This window comes from Panthera leo, chromosome B3 (assembly GCF_018350215.1).
Source record: "Panthera leo isolate Ple1 chromosome B3, P.leo_Ple1_pat1.1, whole genome shotgun sequence".
Lineage (NCBI taxonomy): Eukaryota > Metazoa > Chordata > Mammalia > Carnivora > Felidae > Panthera > Panthera leo.
The window spans coordinates 46,650,804-46,675,843 of record NC_056684.1 but is presented as its reverse complement, the minus strand read 5'-3'; the positions used below and the strand labels follow the sequence as shown (position 1 = coordinate 46,675,843).

Genomic DNA, 25,040 nt, shown 5'->3' with positions numbered 1-25,040 from the left:
GCCTGGAGCCAGCTTCCAGTTCTGTGTCTCCCTCTCTCTCTGCCCCTCCCCCATTCATGCTCTGTCTCTCTCTGTCTCAAAAATAAATAAACATTAAAAAAAATTAAAAAAAATAAGATACAAAACAGATGAACATAAGGGAAGGGAAGAAAAATTATATAAAAACAAAGGAGGAGGACAAAACATAAGAGACTCTTACATATGGAGAACAAACAGAGGGTTACTGGTGGGGTTGTGGGAGGGGGGATGGGCTAAATGGGTAAGGGGAATTAAGGAATCTACTCCTGAAATCATTGTTGCACTATATGCTAACTAACTCGGATGTAAATTAAAAATAAATAAATAAATAATGGGCAAAGACTTGGATAGGTATTTCTCCAAAGACAATTAACAAATGGCCAATAAACACATGAAAAGATGCTCAACATCACTAGTCATCAGGTAAGTACAAATCAAGACCACAGTAAGATACCACCTCACACCCATTTGAATGGCTACTATTAAAACACACACACACACACACACACACACACACACACACCCTTTCACTCTGTTGGTGGGAATGTAAGATGGTACAGCTGTGTTAGAAAACAGTATGGTCGTTCCTCAAAAAATTAAACATAGAATTACCATACGAACCAGCAACTGAACTCCTGGATATATACACAGAAGAACTGATATCAGAGTCTTGAAGAGAGATTTGTACACCCATGTTCATAACAGCATTATTCACAATAGCCAAAAAGTGGAAGCAACTAAGTAGCCATCAACAGATCAATAGATAAATACAATGTAGTACATACATATAAGACAATATGATCAACCTTAAGAAACAAGGAAATTCTGGGGTGCCTGGGTGGCCTAGTTGGTTGTCATACCGACTTCAGCTCAGTCATGATCTCGAGGTTTGTGGGTTCAAGCCCCGCATCGGGCTCTGTGCTGACAGCTCAGAGCCTGGAGCCTGCTCCAGATTCTGTGTTTCCCTTTCTCTCTGCTCCTCCCCCATTCATGTTCTTTCTCTCTCTCTCAAAACTAAACATTAAAAATTTAAAAAAAAGGAAATTATGACACATGCTACAACACGGATGGATCTTGAGCATGTTATGCTAACTGAAATAAGCCAGTCACAAAAAGACAAATACTGTATGATTCTACTGTATGAGGTACCAAGACTGGTGAAATTCATAGAGACCAAAAGTAGAATGGTGGTTGCCAGGGCCTGGGAGGCGGGGGGTCGGGGAGTGGAGGGAATGGGGACTTATTGTTTATTGGGTCTAGAGTTTGAGTTTGCAAGATGGAAAGAATTTTGGAGATGGGTGGCAGTGATGGTCACATGACATGTGAATGTACTCAGTACCACTGAACACTTAAAAATGGTTAACCTAGCAAATTTTAAGCATGTGTATTTTACCACAATTAAATTTTTTTCCAGAAAGCTATAAAAGGTCACCTTTTACATGACTGTTAAAGTCCCTTCTGCTCTAGAGTTCTGTATTTCATGGTGCACATGGGAAGGCATTTTCAAGGATACAGGTGCTGGCATATAAAGCAGGGGTGGGCCCCTCCCTCCTGACCACAGCCCCTTACATCTGACAGCTCTTTACAAGGACAACTCATTTTCATTAATGTTTTTTTTTTTATTTTTTTATTTTTTTCAGAGAGAGAGAGCGTGAGCAGAGAAGGGACGGGGGGTGGGGGTGGACAGAAGATCTGAAGCAGGCTATGTGCCAAAAGCAGCAAGCCCTATGCGGGGCTCAAAACTCACGAACTGTGAGATCATGACCCGAGCCTAGGTCGAATGTTTAACGAACTAAGCCACCCAGGCGCCCCAGGACAAGTCATTTTCAGATGCTTGGTGTCATTTAAGCCATGTAACAATGCTACAAAATCGACAGGGTTATTTTATTGAGGCTGTCTTACAGAGGAAGAAACTGAGGCTTGGGGTTTCAGTGACTGGTCCAGTACATTGAGGTCTTACATGGATGTGCAGGGTTGAGTTAAGCTGTCCCTGTTACATCCCTTTGAAGCTTCAAGGGATGGATCTCGAAGCCCCTCTTGACATGGTGCTCACAGTATGCCAGGAGGTCACCCCTGTTGACAGCTACGGTTTTCTTGGTTTTTCTCCACAGGCACCATGACTCTCTCTTAAGCAAGAGAGTGACTTCCTCTCCCTCCCTAAAGAGCTTGAAGTTTTCAGGCCTTCTTGCAAAGTGATTTGAGGAAAAGGAGGGAAATGAAAATTTATTGAGCACCCACAACAGGCCACTTTTCTATTAGAGAAGCAGTAAAATTTCCTTTTTGCGAGATGAAGAAAATGTGGGTCCTAGGGACGCAAGATCACACAGCCAGGGAGTGAGGTCATGACAGAGTGGAGGACCGGAAGTTAGTCCCCCCAGTCACTTTCTCCAGGCATGGGTGGCCCAGTGTTAAAACGCTCCATGCTCTGGTGCTAAAAAGCTGAGCAGAAAAGCCAAATGAACAGGATTTCTCCCTAGATGGACACGATGGCCCTCTTGCCTCCATAGGCTCTCCTGGTCAGGAAACGTCCCCTGAGCTGCTGGTAAATGCCAGGAGAGGTGCAAAGCACTGAGCTGCAGCAGGAAACGGGCAGGGTGGGTGGCTGGTCCTGGCGCTCCCAGTTATCCTGGGAATTAGGACCTCAGGATGAACTTGAGCGCACAGACATGCTATTTTTATGTTGTGATAAGTCGAGGGGAACAAACAGTGTGATGGTCCATAGAGACTAACAGGGAATGGAGTAGGTCTTTAAGGAGGTGATGTTTCAGCTGTGACCTACAAGGAGTGAAAGAGATGACAGATAAAGAGCGAAGAGGTCAGGCATGGGATGGCGACAGCAGGTGGCTTCCTGCGGCACAGAGTTTGGAGACGGGAAGGCGGCCAGTACGGCCCAGCGCACAAGCGAGCGGGGCAGTGGCCAGTTCAAGGGGAGCCTCAAAGACCATTGTCCAGAGTCTGGATTTCACTCTGAGAACAATGGGAATTTGTAAAGAATTTTAAGACCATGTGGGGGATCTCACAGAGGAAGCCAGGGACAGTTCTCCCATAGCTGCTCTGCATGCTGTCGCAGCCAGCCTGTCACCTTCACAAATAGTCCTACTGTCCATATGGAAAAAATCTAGTTAACATATTTTAGGAGTTATAGGATACATACATTTTTCAATGTTTCTTTTAGGGACCATAAACCTTCAGTTTTATGATGACTTAATATTGATGCTGAGCCATAAACAGAGCTGGGCCAGTTTGATTAGAAAAGTAGCAACTTCGTGCCAAACAGGCAGTATTTTTTCTTTTATCTTCACCCCCCCCCCCCCCCCCCCCCCCCCCCCCCCCCCCCCCCCCCCCCGCCCAAGCATGCTTAAATCTAATGCCTGGAGCAAGGGAGTTGGCTCTCCCTTGGATAACAACAGCTTCCAAATATCCTTTGGAGTCTGTGTCCTGAAATCGGAGACAGTGGCCTTGACCTCTAGAAAGGCACCTCATGTTGGAGGGGACACAGCCCCTTGTAGATACCTTGCAAAGTGCCCTGGATAGGAAAAAAAAATTGCAAAACCTGCCCAAGTTAAGTAATCCCCTCCCCCACCTCCCCAGCAGCTCTCCAGGAACGTAATATTTATAGGGCCAGAAACAGGAAGGCAGGAAGGCAGGAAGGCCCACGGTGCAAGATCTTGGGGAGAGAGAAGATGATGAAAAATAACTTCCAGAGCAAATGAACTCACATCTTGAATAGAAACGGCATTTAAAGAAAAAGCCCAAATCCCAAACATCCCATCCAACAGGAAATCATCACCCTTGTTAGGAAATTCCAGTGACAGCACCCTGGGACAGTGGAAGAACTGGCACAAGGACATCAGTTGAGTGGAGGAGGAACTGAAGGTAGATCGACCAGTTCCCCAGACCCCTGAGGGTGTGCTTGGTGCACAGACACCCTCCCGACACCCTGGGAAGGCAGAGATGTCAGGGGTGGGTAGGAGGAGCCTGGTAAGGGGCTGTGACATGTGTCACTCTTCCTACATGGCCTCCTGCAGTCAGTGGATATTAATCATGCATATGCGGGTGCCAGGCACCCTTCTAGGCACTGTGGATACACCGTGAGCAAGACAGAATGAGTGCCTGCTCCCAAGGAGGGCACACCCACAGCTTTGGGGATATTCTGTCTTCCAAATGGAGGGTTTCATGAGATTGCTGCCAAGAAGAACCTGCCTCCCCTACCAGAGGAGTTGGAAAATGATGTAAGCGAGGTCAACAGCTTGGGGTGAAATTTGCATCATGTGAAGAGTGAAGAAAATACTGGGGGAAACAGCTGGAGCAGATCGGTCCATGTTCTCCCCCTTTCCTGCAGGGACTGCTGCCTGGAGCCTCAGAGCCACTGTGGCACCCATCCTTCCAAAACTGCCCCTGTGGCCTTCCCCTAGGTTCTGTGAGCTGCTGCATGGCCATCGAGAAAGGGCTGGTTCTGCTTAGGTTACCCAGTATTAGAAGGTGGCCTATTAGAATGTGGCCGAGAAGGAAGAATTGGAAACAGATGATTACTCTTACAAGTTATATTAAAACCCAGAACTACCAGTTCTGATCTCTATGTATCACCAGCAAAACCTTGTTTTCCTACCTTAAATCCTCTTTCCAACATTATTGAAATAGACCTCTTCTGGTCTCCTTGTCTTCAATTTCTTTCAGTGCCTGCAGTGACTGTCACCAGAATGATTATTCTAAAATATTTTCCTACTTCTCCAGAACCATGAGTCTCCTTAGCCTGAGAGGCAAGACCTGCCCAAATCTGATCCCAACCTGCCTTTGTAGCCTGCTTCCAACATTCTTACATATCCAGCATTAAGGCTATGTGGGATAACTATTCATTCCCTAGTGCTCAATGCAATGGCCTGCCTCAGTGCCTTTGCCCATGCTCTTCCCTCAACTAGGAATGTCTCTCCATGTTTCTGTGCTCTTTGTAAATTTTACTTCAACCTGAAAAACTGTTGAAATGTTATTTCTGGTGTGACATCACAAAGGAATTAATCACATCTCCCTCTGTGTTCCCATTACCTCTAGCTTGCACGGCTACCATTTCCCTGTCTTGACCCTGAGGTTAGTTGTATATATCCATGTGCCTCTTGAGATTTGACATCATCCAGAAGGGCGGGTGTCTCTGGTCTCCCAAAGCTCAGTACAGTGCTGGGATGAACAGACAACACAACTCTGTTGAATTAATTTAATTTAATTGCTGGCCATAGGCCTGTAAGTTCTTTATTAGGTAAAATTGATCTGAACATGAAGAGTCAGGTTCTGACCACTCACTCAAAAACCAGTCCTCCCCACTCCCATCTCCTTTACAGCACTGACTCAGCTGTCATTTCCTGGTTCTGCTGCTTTCCTCACAGTGGCTGCCGCCCCCCTTGCTAGCCAGACCATAGCCATCTTGTTCACCATGGTATGCCCAGGCCCTGGCACGAAGCTTAGCATATGCCAGCAGTTAAGTGGGTTATGGCTGAATGAATGAGTAAATGCAAATATTTGATCTCGACTACTCTGAGATGAATTCTGCCTCAGACCCATCCAAACATTTGTGAGGCCATGTGCAAGAGCAGAAAGAAATCCCACATACCACGTGTCTGAGTATTTGAAGGTTACAAAGCAAGCTGAAAAACTATTGTGGAAAATATTTGTTATCTTCCTACCTTGACAAATATGCCTCTGGAACTTGGACTTCTCCACAGTCTGCACTAGGATGAGGTGGTGCAGGCAAGGTTGGCTCTCCCCTCCACTCCCGGCCCTGCCTCGTACCTTGAGAGGCTTCACACAGGCAAGCAGTGTCCAAAAAGCCCACAAATTGCTGTCCTTGTCCACCCCTTGTCCACCCCACCTAGACTTTGGGGTGTATATGTTGTGATCATTGCCTGGCCTCAGAGGATAGACCCAGGGATGAGGTCCGCAAAGGGCTGGAAGCTGGCTCAGGGACTTTTAGGTGGGGAACTCTGAGGCCCCAGTTGCCAGAGCATAGTCTAGACAGGCAGGTGTGGATTCCAGATGGATACAGACTCTTCACTTTATGGGGAGAAGAATGGCCAGGGAAGGACCCAGGGGAGGGACCCCTCCTGTGTAGGTCTAAGGAAAGTACTGCTGTGACTTTATTCTTAGGAGATTTACCTATCCAGGAATCAAGTAAGAAAGATGTCTACTTTATAGAGGCTGTATCTACACTGGCTTACCCTTGGGGTTTTTAAATGCATCATTAGCCCAGAAAAAGCCAGAGCAATGGATCACTTGGACATCCCATGGATGAGAATGAAGCCTGGTGTTCCACACAGCAGTCTCCTCTCAGATCCCATGTCATGGAGGTCTAGACGCTTCTGTTCCTGAATGTGACTTCTGCCATTTAGCGGGGCCACGTGGACAGATCCAGGTAGGCAGGAAGCCCTAAGGGTGATGGCAACACAATAGCTCTCTGAGCTGAACAAAACCAGGGGCTGGCGCTTTAAAGGAAGGAGATTTTCTGCATGAAGACTCTCAAATGGGCTCCTGCGGACAGCTGTGGCCAAGCTTTTGAAATATTTCTAGCCTCTGTTTTCCTGCTGTGAAGTCTTTCGAGAAACAGCTTAGGAGCGATGAGCTGTTTGCTATTCTGGGGCAGTGGGTGTGCAGATGAAAGGGCCGATGGGTTGGGGGGGAATAATTCCCCAAGCGCCCATAAAATTTTTGATCTTTGGCCCCTGCTGTAAAGTGATTCTGGGAATGCCGGTCAGACACGAGAGCCAAACCCTGTGGCCCTGGGGCTTCCTGTGACCTCCGTCTGGGCACCTGGGACACAGTCCTTGTTACCGAGGGCACAGAGACGGGGACTCTCACGGCTCCTGGAGGCTCCAGGGGGCTGTTGGAACTCAGAAGAATCTCAGGCCAGATGACATTGAAGACTGGGGAGGTCTTATATGAGAGGTGCATCCAGGTCTAGGGAGTTGATTCAAAGAAGTAAATACTCCACCAAGAAAGTGAAATTTTGCCTGTGAATGTGTTTGGTTGATGATCTAACTCACTCAAGTTCAGGTGAATCATGACTGTGTGGTTTGTTGAGCAGAGCACTTCACGGAGGGTCTGGAGCCCGGGGGCTAGCCCTGGAATCCGTCGCCACCTGGCTGCGGGACTGGCCAAATCAGGTGCCCTTCCTGCTTGAGCATTCTCTCCAGCTCAAAGCTTTGAAGTGTCCTTTCAGGAGTGGTGACGTCCAAGCAGCAGCTTTGGGAATGTCCTACGTTTAGGTGCTTTCCTGCTTTCCATCCTTCTTCAGTTGACAGTGTCATTTAATTCGGGAGAGAAATTTGAGCTTTAGAGTCAGATCAGATCTAAATTCAGTCCCAGGTCAGCTATAGATAACTGTGTAGCTTTGGGTGTGTGTTCGTCACCTCTTTGGAGCCTCAATTTCTTTGTCTGTAAAATGGGATGATACCACTTACTTCCTCAGTTGCCAAAAGAACAAAATGAGATAATGGCCCTGCATGCTTGGGCATAATGTTCTCCACGTCTGCAGAGCTCCTGGGGTTGGTACATCTGGGCAGGCTCACCAAGGGCCCGTAAAAGTGGGTTTATTCAGTTCTCACTGGGCCTTACGGGGGCCACTGCTGACGTGGGCATAGGCTTTGTTCAGAGTGTCACACTTTTCTGGCGGGGACTCTGCGGGCAGCACTGCATGAAGTAAAGGCATATGGTCTATAGGCAGGTTTTCCTGTCACAGGCTCCCCTGTGATCCAAGTTCAGGCTTGGGTCCAGGAGGTGTGGTCTGAGGCAGAGTAATGGCGTTAAAAGGCTTACCCAGAATGGCTCAGTGGAAAATGTGCTGGAGGTGGAGTTCATTGAGCTGGAATTCGGTTTCATGTGACTATGTTTCTAGTACTTAGTAACATAACTGTCATTTAACTAAGGCTAAATAAGTACATGCTTAATGAATAGAGGAAGGAAGGAGGGAGAGAAGGGGAAGAGGGAGGGAAAGAAGGACAGAAGGAAGTAAGGAAGGAAGCAACGAAAGGAGGAAAGGGAAGGGCTAGGTTTGGTTCTTCCTTCTGTCACATGAGACCTGGAGACTGTTTTCATCATTCACAAAATATGGATAATAATATCTACCATGGGGGTTTGTTATGAGGATTCACTATGACACATGCATTTTGATCTGTAGAGAGCTATCTATCTATGATAATTGCAATAACAACAGAACTAGTGCCAATACTAGTGGGAAATGATCAAAGAAAGTGAACATGGCCATGGAGAAGGCTATTGGTCAGGCTGAATGTGACTACCATTGTCTTGGAAGTAATGCCATTTTCAGGATGAGTAACCAGCCAGGAAAAGGGCTCCCAACCATATTTCACCATGACATCAACATTTTTTTTTTGGGGGGGTGGGGGGGAGGAACAGTCATTTTCTTGCTCTCAATTTTTTTTGGGAATAAGAGGCGAATCCTAACACTTAGCAAGCATTTCTTTATCTGGGTTTTATCTAGAATAGAGTAACTCCACACCATGATTCTCATTCTCATTCTGTACAATAAAGATGTCGAGATGCTCACGCATTAGCAACATCCTCAATCACGAAGGATATATTCAAGCTTAGTTCACATAATTTAGGTTCTGAGGCGAGATACTGAGCGGTTTGTTGTACAGAGTGAGATGTGTGCAAATCTCTGTCCCTCGCGGCACTCTGCCCTCCTTCTTTTTGTCGCCCCACTGGCCTGCTTCACACCATAGTTACAGTGTGCCGGTTGTAACTGGTCAGGGGCCAAGAGAACATCATGGACAAGCCCCAGGCCTTGCCTGCCCTCAGGAAGTTGACAGCCTAGTGAGGGAGGCAAAGAGAAAGGCGCTTACAGTAGTAGTAATGCCTCACATACTGATTGCTTCATTGCTTTTCAAGAAATGCTTTTTCACTTAATTCATTGCTCTTCAATCATCATTAAAAGGAAATCAATGGAACAAGGCAGGCATCTTTTGGAAGTTCTAGGACCCTTGCAGGCCCTCCCTAGGTTTTCCTCGTTGGTGTTGCATCGCATCCAGCAGAACAGTAAGGTACTGCTAGTAACCAAATGGTTAAGAGCCGGTGGCATTAATAAAGCACCTTACTGGAAGTGAAAGCCACGTCCCCTCCAATAGCACAGTTTATTAGCAGTTCCGTTTCGTCAGCATTTTATGACACGGCCAAAAAGGTGGTCTGGCCAGGTATGAGTGGCTGTCCCTTGCGTATGAATTGAGTTCTCTGTTTGCAGTAGACTCTCACCCGGCAGAAGCCAACATCCTGACTCCAAAAGGATGCCTGCAGATGTTAACTTGCCTAATTCCTCCAGTCAGCTCTGGTCTCTTCCATTCAAGCTGAGCATGAACTGGGAAGGGACCTCTATCCACCTCATCAGTTTGGAGACATCTGGGGTGCCTCTAGGCAGCCAATTAATTAAAAGCATGCCTCACATACAAATACATCCAATCCCTTGTTCTGCGTTTGAAAAAGTAAACAAAGTAGGTTTTGCCATTTTTTGGTAAAATCAGGTTTTCTGTCTTACTTTCCCTAATTTTTTTGTTCCTCCTCCACTGATACATATACTTTGTTGTGTTTAGAAGGTAGCATGCTGAAAGGAAAATTATCTTACAGTGCTTTCGATAAATAGAGAGCTGTGATGTCCTACTGGCTTAAACAATTTGGAAATTTACTGTCTCACAGAACAAGAAGTTTCAAAGGAGGGTGGGCTCAGGGTTGATCCAGCAGCCCGGTGATGCCACTATGGAGCCCAGTGTTTAAGGCATCTTAGCTCCCCCTCGTCTCCATGTCAGCTTTGCTCGCTGGCTGCCTTCCCTCAGCTAGACAACAGCAATGTCAGAGGAAGAAAAAGATGATGTCTCTCTTGTGTCTATATTTTGAGACTTCAGCAGCTGGCAGGCTTCCCCTTACATTTTATTGGCCAGGATTTGGTCCTAAGCCCATTCCCAAACAAACCCCTAGCAAGGGCAGTGGGATGGCCATCACTGGCCCAAATGAGTCCTTTGGGGTGGAAGGGTGTTGGGGCAGGAAGTCATAGGCTCTATCTTAAACCTGTAGTTTCAGCTTGCCCCCTGCCCCAATGCCATAAATGCAATAGGCTCTTATTAGCACACAGTTGCTGCTTTGAGGTTCCTAATAGGAGTCTAGCTAAGGACGAGCACAAATTTCAAGGACTGCACACTCTCTGTAAACTCATGATGCCTATCAGCGCTGTAGCACACAGGCAGGAACTCACCAGTGGCTGAAGGCCCTGCTTCTGTGGTTTGGCAGGTCCACTGAGGCTCTTGTCCACATCCCTCCCTGAAGGCAGGACATGTGATCAGTGCGGAGCTGGCTTCCTCGATCCAGCTCCAGCAGAGGGAGGGGAATTCCCAAGATGCATTGCTACAAGCAGGCCCTTCTGGTTTCCGTGGCTTCACCTGCCCACTGATTAGCTGTGAGTTTCAGATGAGGCCTACGACCACATCACCACGGTCATTTGAATAATAAAATCAAGTTATTCCATCATTTCACTTTTCCTTCGGGGCGGGGGGAATGTTTGGAACACAGGGCCCATCAAGACCTTTCCTGTTTCTGATGTCTCTATCACAGACTTGGCTCCAAAGGTTAAATGTTTTGGATTACAAAAATGTACATTATATGGGGGTCTTCCTATAAATCAACAAGGCAGGTATGTTAAACACAGAAAAATATCTACAGCTGTTCTCTTACTCATCCTGCTTGTTATTTAACTCAGCCTGGGCCCTAAGGAACATTTTTAGTTGTACTGTCAACAGTTTCAAAACAAAGAAGAAACTGCAACTGGCAAATGAGGAACCCAGCTGGCCCTCTGTTTAGGCTCCCACTGCATATACTTTAATCCTGACACCTGCAAGCTATTTAATCAGGATTTACAATTGAACATGAAGGATGAGGGGTCCGCAGGGCTGTGTTCTTAGTGTTTGGATTGCAAATGATGGAGAAAAACTTTGTTATCGGATGTTGTAGTTATTTGAAGTTGGGTGCCCTCTAACCCACAGGGAACTGAGCATCATTTATCACTCCCCAGAAAAAACTCAGCTCAGGCAGACGCTGCCCCTCACAGCCTAACATTCTATTTTTACTTCTCCTGTATTCTAGAGTAAACAAACTTGGAATTTATGAACAATGAGAAAAATAATTTCCAGAGAGCATATGGTAAGAGAAAGTTCTAAGTGAAATAATAAGAGTACAATCTTGATTTAGACACGAAGCAAAATGTAGATAAGAGCATTTGCCTGCAATCTGGCTGAGGCCTGCATTACACAGAAGGGTCTCTACTTACAAACCTGTCGCCTTTCATAGAAAAGAGTGGAGCCTTGAGCCACAGTGAAAGTTATGACCGTTTTGTCCAACACAACAGGTAGAATTTAATGTTGCTTAGAAATGTCCAAATTTCCCAAATGAATAAAGAAAATGCCCCAATTCTGGACTTGCAAAAATCACCTTAGAAATAGCCCTTTAGAAGGGAAACTTTCTGTAAGTTGAGGAGATTCTGTAATAAGGTGACTGAATGGAGCCTAGAGCAATGACGGTCAGTTGCTACTCATTGAGTCCCCATTGGGCTATGTGCTTCGGAAGAGATGAAGACGCAGAAAACAGGGTCCCTGCCCTTATTGGGCCTCCAGTCTATGTAAGGGAAGAAAAGACCTTCATTGAGACAAAAAGAAAACAGAATAGAACCATGTGCAACAAAGGGAATTTCAGGGAAGGCATGGCCGCTGTCAACTGGAGTAGTCAAAACTTTCTGAAGAACTTGGAGCTTGAGTTGGAAACACAAATGGTTGAGGCAGTGGTTCTTAACGTATTTTACCACAAAGAGTGTCGAATGATAGTCACTGGACATTTACAGTTAGAATCTATTAATTGAGAAATACTTAACAAAAAACTGCCACGAATTTATTACCATTGAAAAATGTGTTTTATATTTCACCATAACAATATTTATATGCATTGGAAAACAGTACAAATAGGTGGAAGATATAGTATTCATTAGTCAGTGTACAAGATAACGTTTCCATGTGGCTTTCTATCTCTTCCTTGTAATGGCTATGCTATTTAATTCCAGGGTTTGAAATCCACAGAAAGTAAACACAGGCTTAGAATAATATCTTGGGGTGCTTTATGAAACTGTCTTAATGGGTATTATGGAGAATACCAAATAAATTGGGCAAATGGTCCTGTTGATGCCTTCAGATATACTTAAAGAGCTGTGGCCAAAGAGACAGGAGCCTGGTTGTGGCTTTAGTGGCAACCTTCAAGCAACATCTCTACCAGCAATTCAGCACCTTGAGTGGTTCATTTCTCCCCATCCACCTGTTTCAACGTGCCCAGGTTGGTGAGTGGTATACGTTTAAGGAAATTCAGTGTCACGGCTAAGAACGATGGACCGTGTCATTTATTGCCTTCCATTGGACCTGGACCAGTTCACACAGAAATCCTTGACTGTCAAGGATGTATGTGACTTTTAAAGACCAACAGAAAAACTAGATTTAATGATTTATCTCAGAAATTCCCTATCCAAATGAATAAAGAAGAGGCACTATTTTTTTTCTTGAATGCTTTTTTTTTAAGTTTATTTATTTATTTATTTATTTTGAGAGAAAGAGAGAGAGAGAGTGTGTGCACAAGTGGGGGGAGGGGCAGGAAGAGAGGGAGAGAGAATCCCAAGCAGGCTTCACACTCAGGGAGGAGCCTGACTCTGAGCTCCATCTCATGCCTGTGAGATCATGATCTGAGCTGAAATCAAGAGTCAGACACTTAGCCGACTGAGCCACCCAGGCAGCCCTCTTGCTTTCTAAAGTAACACATGCTAAAGTAAAACACATGTAAACATTAAAAATATAGGAAAACTCAGAGCTCATCTGGTATTTTGCCATGATCATTTTGGCATGTATATTTAGAGTATTCTTTGTATGCATGCATACATACATACACATAAGTATTTTTCACAAAACTAGAATTATTATGTATACCATTTGATAGCTGATTTTTTCCATTTAATATATCAGGCTTAGTTCCTTTGTCCATACACATTTTTCTAAATCTTGCTTTTTAGTGACTACATAATATTTGATCACACAGCTTTTCCATATATTTATTTAACCAGTCCTCTTTTTGTTACACATTTAGGTTGTTTCAATCTTTTAAAAATCTTAATAAATAATGTAGTGATCTTGATATATAAATGTTCATGCTCATCTCTAAGAAAATGCAATTTCAGTTTGATCAAATGTCTTGAATTTTATAGTCTAGTACCAGATATTACTATTCCATTTTGGCTTTGTAATGGTTTCTGGTTATGTTTGGAGTCTGCATTTAGCCATTGGCCAAAATCCACAGAATACAAGGCAGTGAGATGACTTCTTCCCAGATGAGCTGGGAGAGTCAGGGAAGTACAAACCTTCTCCTCTTCCTCTTGGAAGGTTGAAGAGATAAAGCACTTATACTTAAGTATTTTATGAGAGAGGAATTTAGATGTAGAAACTCTGCCTGGACAGCCAGGAAAGCTCAGGGCAGCTTAGACACTTGCTTGGAGAAGGATGGTCAGGCTGGGCTCCTTCTTAAAGCTGGCCAGTGGTAGCAGGATTGGGGCCAGAGGATGATGATGGTGATTTTCTCACTTCTTCCTTTCTTCTATAGCCTTGCACACTACAGAACTGACATTTTAGCATGGGGTTGTTCAAGAAGAAATTATTCAGGACACTTGTTAAAGACAGCAGGAAAGACGTTATTCAAGCGGGCTACTACGATGGGGTTTTGCAGTTGGAGAGAGATGGGGCTCAACTCCTAACACAGTAAGGAGAAGTGGAGATTAACAGCCAAGAATCAGGGTGGGAGAGGTCGGCGGGTAGAAAATTACTGAGTCGTAGGGTACTCTGCTAAACTGACCTAACGGATTTTTGCTGAAGGCAAACCAGGGTGAGAAGACATGGAGGGTGGGGAAATAAGGCATTTGGTCAGACCAAGAGCAGGGGATTTCCACAACAAGACTCAGCAAGATTCTTGCTGACACTGGAAGAAGCAGGCCGAGGATGGAGCGTGAGGTTGGGCCTAGTGAGAAAGAGGACACGGAGGAGCCTGACTCTGTTTTGGACACAGAGAGACTCTTTGTCAGTATCTCTGTCTCCTAAAGTGTCTAGCCTCTCATTGTGGTGTTTCTTGGTTTAGTTTAGGTTAGTTTTCCCCTCGGGGAAATAATAAATGTGAACCCAGCTCTTAGGGAGAGATTTCCATTTGGTGCTTTCACTTTACGTTTCTCTCTCTCTGGTTTCCTACTGTGCTCTTTCACTCGCTACCGCCCCAACCCTTCCACCTCCTAGTGCTGTGCCCTCCTTACCCACACTCCCAGCCCCTCACACCTATTTCCCATTCCTCACACATCTCGAAGCACAGACTCCGTGGACTCATTCGCTCTCTCTACACCAGTGCTTCTTTTTCCTCCGGCACCTCTGTGGTGAACGGACGCGTTAGTTCCTGATTAATCACAGGTGTCAAAGAACCTCCTGTCCTTGTGGGCTCTTTCCTCTTCAGCTTACAGTTTACACACCTAACCTGGTAACTTGGTCTCAGTCTCCAATTTAGAAAAGGTCTGTTGTCTTACCACGTTGCCATACCACATCTGACCATATAATTAATCCAAAAAAAAAAAAAAAAAGACACTTGGAGAGTAAAAGGAGGTATGACTATTAATCATGCCAAGCCAACAACATGAATAGGGACCCCCACTAAATCTGGATATATGGTCACTTTATTTTAATTTTTCCCTTGCTTTCATTCCCAGTCTCTCTCTGCAAGTTCTCTGTCAAATAGAGTCAAGAACAGATGACAACCCTAAGAATTTGAAGTACGTAATTTTGGAATTTTTATAAATTAGTCAAAGGTTGGGCTCAATCAGGCTAGCAATATGCTATCAATGAAGAAAAGTTTAGTGAAACAAACAGTATAATACAGAGACTTGTACGGAAAAAAAATCCAGATGCCATTTTAATATTTATTCATTTATTTATTTATTTATTTATTTAGAGAGCGAATGGGGGAAAGGGGCAGAGGGAGAGAGAGAAAGAATCGTAAGCAGACTCCACGCTCAGCGCAGAACATGACAGGGGTCAAAGGACTTCGAGACATAAACACTTTATTATTGTCTGTAAGTTTATTAATTTTCTTTCTTTTCTATTTCCATTCAAGATTTCTTTTTCTTTCTTTGGTTCATCTTTTTGCTCATCAAACAGTATAGTTTCATAATAATTCATCTCAACTACTATGGCTATTGAGGTTTATTTACGGAAACGGGCCATTGATGGATAGGAATTATTCAGGGCCATTTAAAACAAAAGGGACTACAATAGCCCTGATGTGAGACAAACAAAATTAAGGAAACAGAATTATTTTCAAGAAGATACTAGCCTCTTATATCTTGCATTCATAAAAATTTCCCCATATTTCAAGTGTCTTCTAAAATATTTGCTATTTTACTCTTTTTCCTTTTAGCTTGACATTTACATGCTAATAACTCTCTTCTAAAATATTCACCCAGCCTAGGAGTAGGAAACCTAAATGCATCAAAAACTATGGAAGAAATGGAAAAATATTGCTAAAGGATTACCACCCCAAACAAAGCATACTAGATTGACAATCTGTCAAATTTTTAAGGATCAAAATAATCCCTAGGTTATAACATTTTTCCAGAGAAAAAGAAATAGGAAAACATTTGAAAATTCACTTAAAAATCAGCATGATTGTAATACAAAAATTTGACAAAGATAATTTTTAAAAAATCTATAGTCCAATTTTGCATGTTAATAAACATGCAAAAGTTTTATCTAGCTGTATTAAAAGAGTAATATACACAATGTTTATTATGGGACCTAAGAATTCATGGATGGTTTGCTAAAGGGAAATACAGGAATGAAAATTATACATGAATAGGTCAAAAAACAAGTCACATTATTATCTTACCATATGATCAAAAGGCATAAGACTCAATATCCTTCCTATTTTAAACTTTCAATAAACTTGGTATAGAATGATAGAGAATACAACCATAAAATCACACACACACACACACACACACACACACACACACACTCACACACACCTCTTTTTCCAATCAATAGCCATGCAACACCATTCTTAACCATGACACTGGAGGCAATCTCATTAAAGGAAGAAATACATAGGATACTATCACCACTGCTTTTATATTTATAACATAGTATAAAAGTTCTAGATAATATTGTAAATCTTAAAACAGAAAAAAGTGTGTATTGTTATTTGCAAGTAATATGATTATTTATTTAGATGGCCTAAAAACCAAATCCATCCAGGGGACTGCTTTTGTAAATAAGGTTTCATTGCAACATAGCCATGCCCTTTCACTTCCATATTGTCTAATGGCTGCTATTGAATATTTTTGGATATTCAGCAGAGTTGAATATTTGTGATAGAGGCTACACTTCATTTTAGCCAAAAGGCTGAGAAATAACATAGTTTTGACAGAGGTTGTATTCTCACAAAGTCTAAAATATTTACTATTTGCCCTTTACTGAAAAAAAAATTGCCAGCCTTTAATCTAGAGTAGATCAAAAGATTCTACCAAAAAATCAATTAAGAAGTCATTAAGGTGGCCAGATATAAGATATACCAGAGGGAGTTCTATAACACACCAATAATAATAATTTGTATAATATAAAAGAAAAAATCCTACAAAAATAACATTTAAACGTATATAGTAGGCAGACTCTATATGAAGAAAATCACCCTATTTAATAAAGGATATAAAACAATATGTAAGTAAATGTAGAACATAGAATATTTGTGAACTGGAAGACTCAATATCATATAAATGACAATTCTTCCCATATTATCTTATAAGTTTAATGTAATTCCAATAAAAATCACAATTTAGAAAGGGAATAACCAAAATGATTCTTTTTTTTAAATATTTTTTTATAACGTTTTATTTATTTTTGAGACACAGAGAGAGCACGAACGGGGGAGGGGCAGAGAGAGAGGGAGACACAGAATCGGAAGCAGGCTCCAGGCTCTAAGCCATCAGCCCAGAGCCCGACATGGGGCTCGAACTCACGGACCGCGAGATCGTGACCTGAGCTGAAGTCGGACACTTAACCGACTGAGCCACCCAGGCGCCCCCAAAATGATTCTTAAATTGTTCAAAAATCGTGCACAAGTAACGGCTAATAAAATGGCCCCTCAAATATATAATGCTAGACAAAATAGAAGTTCATTTCTCATTCACAGAAGTCCAAAATGGGCATTTCAAATGGGCAAGCAGCTCTTTTTCAGAGAGACTCAGGGGCCCAGGCTCCTTCTACCTTATAGATCCCCCATCTCAACACAGGGTTTCTTTCCAAAGTTGTCTTCGGGATCCTTTCAGTCTGAGATAGCTGAGAAGGGGAAAGATGGTAGAGAATTGCTTATGTGAGGTCTTATTTTTATTGGCAATTCTGGAGGTGCCACACATTGCTTTCCCTTTACATTCCTTTCCCAGGTCTGGATGGCATTGATCATGTGACTATAACTAACTGCAAGGGAGCCTGGGAAATGCAGTCTGGTCGCGTGCCTAGAAGGAAAAAAAAAATGGTTGGCAAAGAGTCTACACAGTTTGCCATAGCACCAGATGGGGAAGTCCAGAAACAGACCACAGCATATGTCAGAATTTATAATGTGATAAATACGGCATTTCAAATCAGTGAGGAAATTACAGTCAATTAACAGGGCTTGGACAATTATTGGTTATATCTTTACCCTCACATACAGAATAAAATAAATTCCAGATGTACTACATTTAAGTATATATATAAAAAAAGAAACCTTTCAAAAACTAGAGTAAATATAGCCTGTTTGATATTTTGGTGGAAAAGGCCCTTGTAAGCAGAGAAAGGGAAGAAATCATAAAGGAAAATGGATAGTTTGAGTATTTAAAAATGAAAAACTTCTGTATGCTGAAATTAAAAAAAAACAATTAAAAAGGCAAGTGACAAAAGGAAAAACTACTATTTGAGAGCAAAAAGATTAATATCCTAAATACAAGAAAGTTCCTAATAGCAATGAGAAAGAGATGAATTCCTCAGCTGAGAAATAGGAAATAAAATGAGATGTAGGTGGCTAACAAACATATAAAAAAATAAATCTCAGCACCAACAAGGATTCCTGAGAAAGACTATGACCTTACCAGCCCTCTCTGAGCTCTAGCTTTTCCATCTATGAAACTAGAATAAACTCAGAAACTGTTCGTGGGGCTCTGTTTAATTAAATGAGATAACCCAAGTACAGCACGCAGTAAACAACAAATATGAGTTATTGCCATTCTTATTCTAAGTGTTCATGGTGTATTTTTAGGTGAAAAAAGAAAGAGTTAAAATGTACACTCAGTCCGATGTCATTTATTATTCACATATACCCCCATCCACCAAGGAAAGGAACCCAGCAGGATTTTAGCAGGATTGTTTCTTGCTTGTGGCCATAGGAACAACTGTAATTTTCTCCTTCATACATTTTGGCGATTTCCAAAATTTTCAAAATAAACATGTATTGTTATGTTTACAATTATAAAAAATTTAAGTGCTCATCTTTGAATCATTGTTGAGTGACCCGAAATTATTTCTTAAATTCATCTGGGACTTATTAGTTTCTGAAATCAGACTCTGTCTTCAAAACCGCTGTCCAGAGGCCTGAGCAGGGGAAAATCACAAATAGGCTTTGCCTCAGTTTCAGCTCAGTGACAGAATCTCTTTTTTGCTTGTCCAAATGAGGTGTGAGATCATTACCCCTGAAGGACTCAGAATGTGAACTGAAACACTCTGAACAAAACTAGATTGTAACAGATAGAATTCCAAGGAGGGCAAAATGATACATATAGGGATAGGGCAGCACTTGGTGCCTGGCTCCTCTCAACCCTGGTTGGTGCCCCTTTGCTACTGTTCCGTTCCTTCAGCGACTTCCTTCCTTATCTCCCACTTTCTTTTCTGGGCTTCCCCTTGCCCACTGCGGTTGTTTCTTGGGAAAGTTAACCTGGGTCTCAGTTTCCTCATCTACAAAATGGGGTGATTAGTACCTTCCTGATCAGATTGTTTTATATAATGCACTTAGGATAATGCCTGGCACACAGTAGGTAAAAGGACAGTAAAAGGACGCTGTTATTATTCTTCAAATGTCAACGTATAGAACTATATATTCACTTTTTTTGGTCTTGTTTCTAGGGCGGGAAGTGAAGTAGGGCTCTGGGGTTTGGGTGAAGCTCACCTTTGCCTATACTGTACTTGGATAGGTAATTTCTGAATAGCTTCAACTAAACAAGTTTCATTACACATTCATTATAGCTTGTCCCTGAAATGAACAAATCAGGAGCGTATCATGAAGAAGTCTGCTTGTGATACAGTTCCCACATGTAGTACCTTCTCAGTCACAGCTCTTCTAAGGGAAGGCGCCTCACCCAAAGCCCCTAGTATGGGCAGGGTGGTCATATATTATCTCTGGAGAGCCACTTCCTTCCTTGGCCACACCTGATTAGACCAGCATGTGCTCCTGACACAAGGGCCACCAAATGAACGAGGGCTGACTAATGGCCTGTGACCATGTTAAGGGGAAACTTTTTTTACTCCACCCCTGTTATTCTAGAAATACCCTCTTGGTTCTCCTCTGCCTGGGGAGTGACTGCTCTGATCCTCTTGAGGGTAGGCTGCTTCTAAGGGGTCATGCATTCTGGTGCTCCTCTGGGGTTGGCCCCTGGGTGGCTGGGAAGACAGGTGTGAGGGGATCCTGCCCTGGTCCCAGCTGTCTGTGATGGGTGGTACTCTGCTTGAGAATGGGCTTTCCTTAGCAGGCCCATGTGGCTCTCCACTATTCCCTCCTCCATTGTGGCTCAATCAGCGACAATAGTGCCATATTGGCTTTATTGGCTCTGTGCTTTATTTCCAGCTTATTCAAAACTTGAGTAGGGAAGAGGAGTGTTCTTTATTGGAGGCCTTCTCTATGATCCCAAAAGAAAAGGCAGCTGGGCTCATCAAAGCATCCCTCAGCCATACAAAGATTGAACTCGGCAGTCCTTTTAAATACCCAACAGAAAACTCTTCTAATGTGCAGAAGGGGGCGTGCGTTAGCATATTCATGGCAGAGGTGAAAAACTGGAACCTGTCTACATCTTAATCAAGAGTGGATAGATAGGTGAAATGTGCTTTTATTTACTTTTACTTTTTTCACTTTATTTACTTGATGGAATATATACCATGCTTAAAAGGGATAAGCTAGGTTTATATGTTTCAATATGGATGTAGATCAAAATCATTATGTTCAATGAAAAAGGAAAGTCACAGCATGTGATAACATTTATGTAAATGAAAACACACACACAAAAGAGAATCCTATATTGTTTGTGGATGTGCGTGTATGAGAGAGAACCAAAAGACTAAATCAAAGCAGTGATAGTGAGTGATGGTGATTGGTTTAGGAGAAAGAGGGAAAAGGAAAGTAGACTTAGGTTGGCTCAGGAGAATTCTATCAGCAATATTTTACTTTTTATTTTTATCTTTTTATTATTTTTTAAAATTTATTTATTTTGAGAGAGAGTGTGCATGTGCGTACATGTGTGAGAGGGGTAGGGATGGAAAGAGAGAGAGAGAGAGAGAGAGAATCCCACGCAGGCTCCCTGATATTATTGAAGAGCCTGATGTGGGACTTGATCTCCCCAACAGTGAGATTAGGACCTGAGCTGAAATCAAGAGCTATACCGACTGAGCCACCCAAGTGCTCCTGTTTTTACACTTTTTAAAAGATTTTATTTGTAAGTAATCTCTATACCTGATGCAGGGTTCGAACTCATGAGCCTGAGACCAAGAGTCACATGCTCTACTGACTGGGCCTGCCAGGCACCCCAATATTTTACTTTTTAAGAAAGAATCTAAGCACATATTGTATAATTTTAAAAGGCGTACACATAGGAAAAATTCAGTAAGCAAAGATGACAAAATACCAACAGTTGCTCATCCCATTTCATGGAAAAGTGGTTGTGCTAGATTATGCATTGTACTTTTCTGAAAAGAAACCTTTTCTAAAACAAAAGGAAATCACATAAAATAGGGGTTGCTCTAGAAGGAATCTTCCAGATCTAGGAAGCACAGGGGCCGGACAATTAGTGTCAGGGTGGCAGGTGGAAGACTGTGCTGTGGCTGAGGAGGAGAGGTCAAGGCAGGTGGGGAACACCTTCAAATTGGACTGGAGAGACCAGGGCTGAACCAGCAGAGTAAGCCAGCACCCAAGATCCTGTCCCAGGATCCCACCCAACACCATGTCACATTTAGTTCTCATGTCTCCTCAGGCTCCTTCTGGCTGTGACAGTCTCTCAATTTCCTTGTCTTTGTTGACCTCAAGGTCAGTTTGGGGGAAGTACCTATCAGGTATTTTGCAGGATGCTCCTTTGCCGAGATTTGTCTGATGTTTTCCTTGTGATTACAGCAGGGTTATATGTTCTTGGGAGGAAGATCACGGAGGGCAAGCGCCTTCTCATCTCATCACATCCAGGGAAACTCCTATCAACGTGGCCTGTCACTGTTGACCTGGGACTTGATCTCCTGGAAGGTTACATTTTAAAAGTTGTTTTTCCAGTCACTCTGTTGACCCAAGTAGTGACTGTAATGGAAGAGAACAGTCATCTCCAGTGGGGGCAGCTCAGCCTCACAGAGCACCCCGGAAAAGGTCGCCTTGATCCCACTTGTGGGAAGGCCTGGCTCAGCCTGTCCCCTCAGACAGGAGGTAGGCGGGGCAGGCCTTGAGCTCCAGCTGGAGGGCCCCGAGGCTCGGAGCAGGGAATGGGAAACTTCCCGGGCACACAGGAAAACCACCAGTGGAAACCAGATTCTCCTTTCCCAGGCAGTGGGGAGGGGTATCTCAAGAGTACTAGCATTTACATTTAATAAATATTTAGAGAAAAGACCAAACTTCACTTCCTGTAGCTGATAAAGGCCCTCGGAAATATTGGGGCCTTGCTACTTTGCAGCAAGCCTTTAATGCGTCCTAGTTGGCGCCCTGTCACAGACCCTGCAGCTGCTATTTCAACACTCCTCCTTTTATCCACCCTCCACCATCCCTAGAGGGATCCTCTTAACCCCAGGGAACTGTTTATTTCCTCTCCTGTAGGGAGGATGAGAGTCTGTCCTCAGCTGCCACACTGCACCTTGACCCACCCCCCCCCAACCCATGTCTGCCTCTCTCCCCTGCCCAGCCCTTCATCTCCCCACAACCCCACGATGTGCTCTCCTTTAACCTGCCCATTCCCCTGGCCTCTTCTTGTTCAGTGAGCCACACTCCAGCCTAGTTCCATTACCTTCAAGCTATTCCCTTGTTCCTCTCCTTTCTTTAAATGGTCCTTCCTGACCCTACGCTTACAACTCACCCCTCCTCACCTCTGCATTTCCTAGCACCGAGCTCCAGCCAGGACCAGACTATGTGTAGTTCCCGGAAAGCGTCAGCTGCTCTCTTTCCGGCCTCTGCGCCTGTTGTCCATGGCCTGAAACGCTGTCTCTGCCTGCTCCCCTCTGCCTGTGTCATTGGCTGACCAACCCCCACACTTCCTGGCTCACACCCTGACAGACCAGATTTTCAAAGCACTTCCTCCAGGAAGCCTTCCCTCACTCCCAGAAACCAGAACAGGCCCCTGTACGTACACTCAGAGCACCTTGTACAGCCCATCTTGGCACTTACCTGATGGTACTGAAACTGCCTGGTCTGTTCTCTGCCCCACGGATTACAAGCTCCTTGAGGCAGCAAGCACATCTTGCTCATCATTACATTCTTCAGATACCAGGCCTAACAAATAGTTGAAGCTCGAAACTACCTGTTGAGTTAAAGGAGCAGGCTAGCCAGCTGCTTCTGCCTTGAACATGAATTCCCGTGTTCCTATCATTCATGACACTTTCATCACCGATCATCATCTTTATTTGCCTTCTGTATCAGCCACCTTGTGAAATGACCTTCTGAAGAACTTCCTCAACGCAGCGGTCAACGGTCCCTTCTCAGTCCTTGGTCCATTGGCTGAGACCTCTCCACTGGCTGTGACACTCTTGTCCGCTTTTCCTTCCTTTTAATTCTCTCCTCCTTGGATTTCTGGAATGTTGTGCTCTCCTGCTTCTCTCCCCATTTCTGCGACCTCTTTCTCAGCATCTATCACCCTCTTCTCTCCCTTCTCCTGCTTTAACATGTCCCAACCTACTTTTGTCATGTTCCCTCCTAGGCTTGCTACTTGTCCTTGCTTCCCTGTTTCTGGGAACAGCATCAGCAGAAGGGAGACTCAGCATCATTTTCAACTTCTTTCTCCCTTTGTGAGACCTTCTAATTAGGAGCCAGCAAGTCTATCAATTTCTGTTTCCCAAATGTTGCTCTAACCCTTGCTCTAGGTTAGGCCTTCATTCCTTCCAGGCTGGACTATTGATAGTTGTCGTCACCTCCAAACTGGTCTCACCCCCGGCTCCACTCCAGTGTCACCCCTGCCCAAACTTTCCTTTGCACTCTTCCGGTTGTGACGCATCATGGCTTGCAATGTCCAGTTGCTGTCTGTTCCCTCTGGAATAAAGCTCACACTTCTGGGAAGAATGCGAGGCCTTCCTCAAATAGCACAACCAACCTTTCGAACCTGATCTCCCAACACAGGAACCCTTCCTTCTTGCACTTGAACTACTTCCTGCCCTGCCCTGTCTACCTCCTCTGGCTTCTGCCTGAACTGTCCTTGCCCACCATGCATGTGGAAATCTTACCCAGTTTTCATGCTTTGTATAAACGGCGCTTCTCCTATGAAGTCTTCCCTAATATCTTGCCTTTGCTCTTTATTTTATGTCAGGATGTCATCAAGCTCTCCTTGGCAAATCAGTCCTGAAATCTCAGGTGCTTGACCCACTTATTTGCCTCTCATGCCACACAGTCTCATGTGAGTCAGGCAGCTCACCTTGGTAACTCTTCCCCAACAGTGACTCAGGGGTCCCAGCTGCTTCTGTCTGTCCACTCTGCCATCTCAGCAGTGTCTGCTTCCAGGGGTGAGGAGGTGAAAGGGGAGGTCTGGAGAATGCTTTCCCACTCTTAGCAGCCTCATCACTTCCGCTCACATTTCCAGTGGTGGGAGCTCAACCACAGGGCCTGGAATGACCTACACAGGAGGGTGGAGAAGGTAGGAAAGCACATGGACATTGGGTCAGCATTGCTGAGCCACAGGATCCTGCAGCCAGGCAGACCACCCTGTTTGCCTGGGACTGTCTGGGTTCTAGCCCTGAGAAGCCCGGTATCCCAGAAAAGCCCCGGATCCTAGGCAAACTGAGAAGGCTGGTCGGTCACCCCACCTCCAGCTCTTGGCTCTTGTACTCCTGTACAACTATGTCATCCTCGTCTGTTTCCACTTCATCCAGATGTAGATTACAGACTTCCTGAGAGCAGGGACTGGATTGCGCGGATCTTTTTCATCCCCGCAGGGTCAAGAACATTGTCTAGTGAGTAGATAACCATAAATTTGCATAGAGATTTAAAATGTCTTTTTGGCTTTTGATTACGTGAATAATACATATTCAATGTAAACACACACACACACACACGCACACAACCACCCCAGGTGAACAAAAAGGGAGAAAACAATTTTTAAAATTACCTTAATTACTAGCCCTTCTTAGAAATGACCACTCAGCTTTCAGGTTCAGGCTCACACCCACACATTCGAGTCTGTAAGTGAATTGTAAAGAAAAACCGGGTCATATTTCACAGGCTGTTCTCTAAGTTCTTTTTCTCATTGAACAATATATCTCATAAATGTCTATGGCATTAAATTGAAAATGATATAATTAAATGACTTGCATTTATTAGGCCCAAATTGTAACATAGCTGGGAATACTGGTATGATTAGCAGCTGGATCATGTTCTATAACTTGGCATGCTAACCATTTGGTATAACTGACTGGTGGTATTTCCTTTTTTGAAGTAAATGTAAGTGATAGAAATTG

At 43.8% G+C, this 25,040-nt stretch overlaps 1 long non-coding RNA gene across 3 annotated transcripts; it reads right to left on the bottom strand.

Annotated features, from left to right (window-relative positions):
- Positions 1-17,147: 17,147 nt before the first annotated feature.
- Positions 17,148-24,759, bottom strand: LOC122221985. Of its 3 annotated transcripts, XR_006203566.1 has the most exons (6): positions 24,692-24,759; positions 24,390-24,533; positions 24,002-24,199; positions 22,765-22,897; positions 21,455-21,635; positions 17,148-17,629 (listed from the first exon to the last, which is right to left on the bottom strand). It is a non-coding gene; the product is annotated as an uncharacterized LOC122221985 (long non-coding RNA). The 3 variants fall into 3 exon arrangements; XR_006203564.1 differs by lacking the exon at positions 17,148-17,629 and having other exon boundaries at positions 20,948-21,635; XR_006203565.1 differs by lacking the exons at positions 17,148-17,629; positions 22,765-22,897 and having other exon boundaries at positions 20,948-21,635.
- Positions 24,760-25,040: the final 281 nt, after the last annotated feature.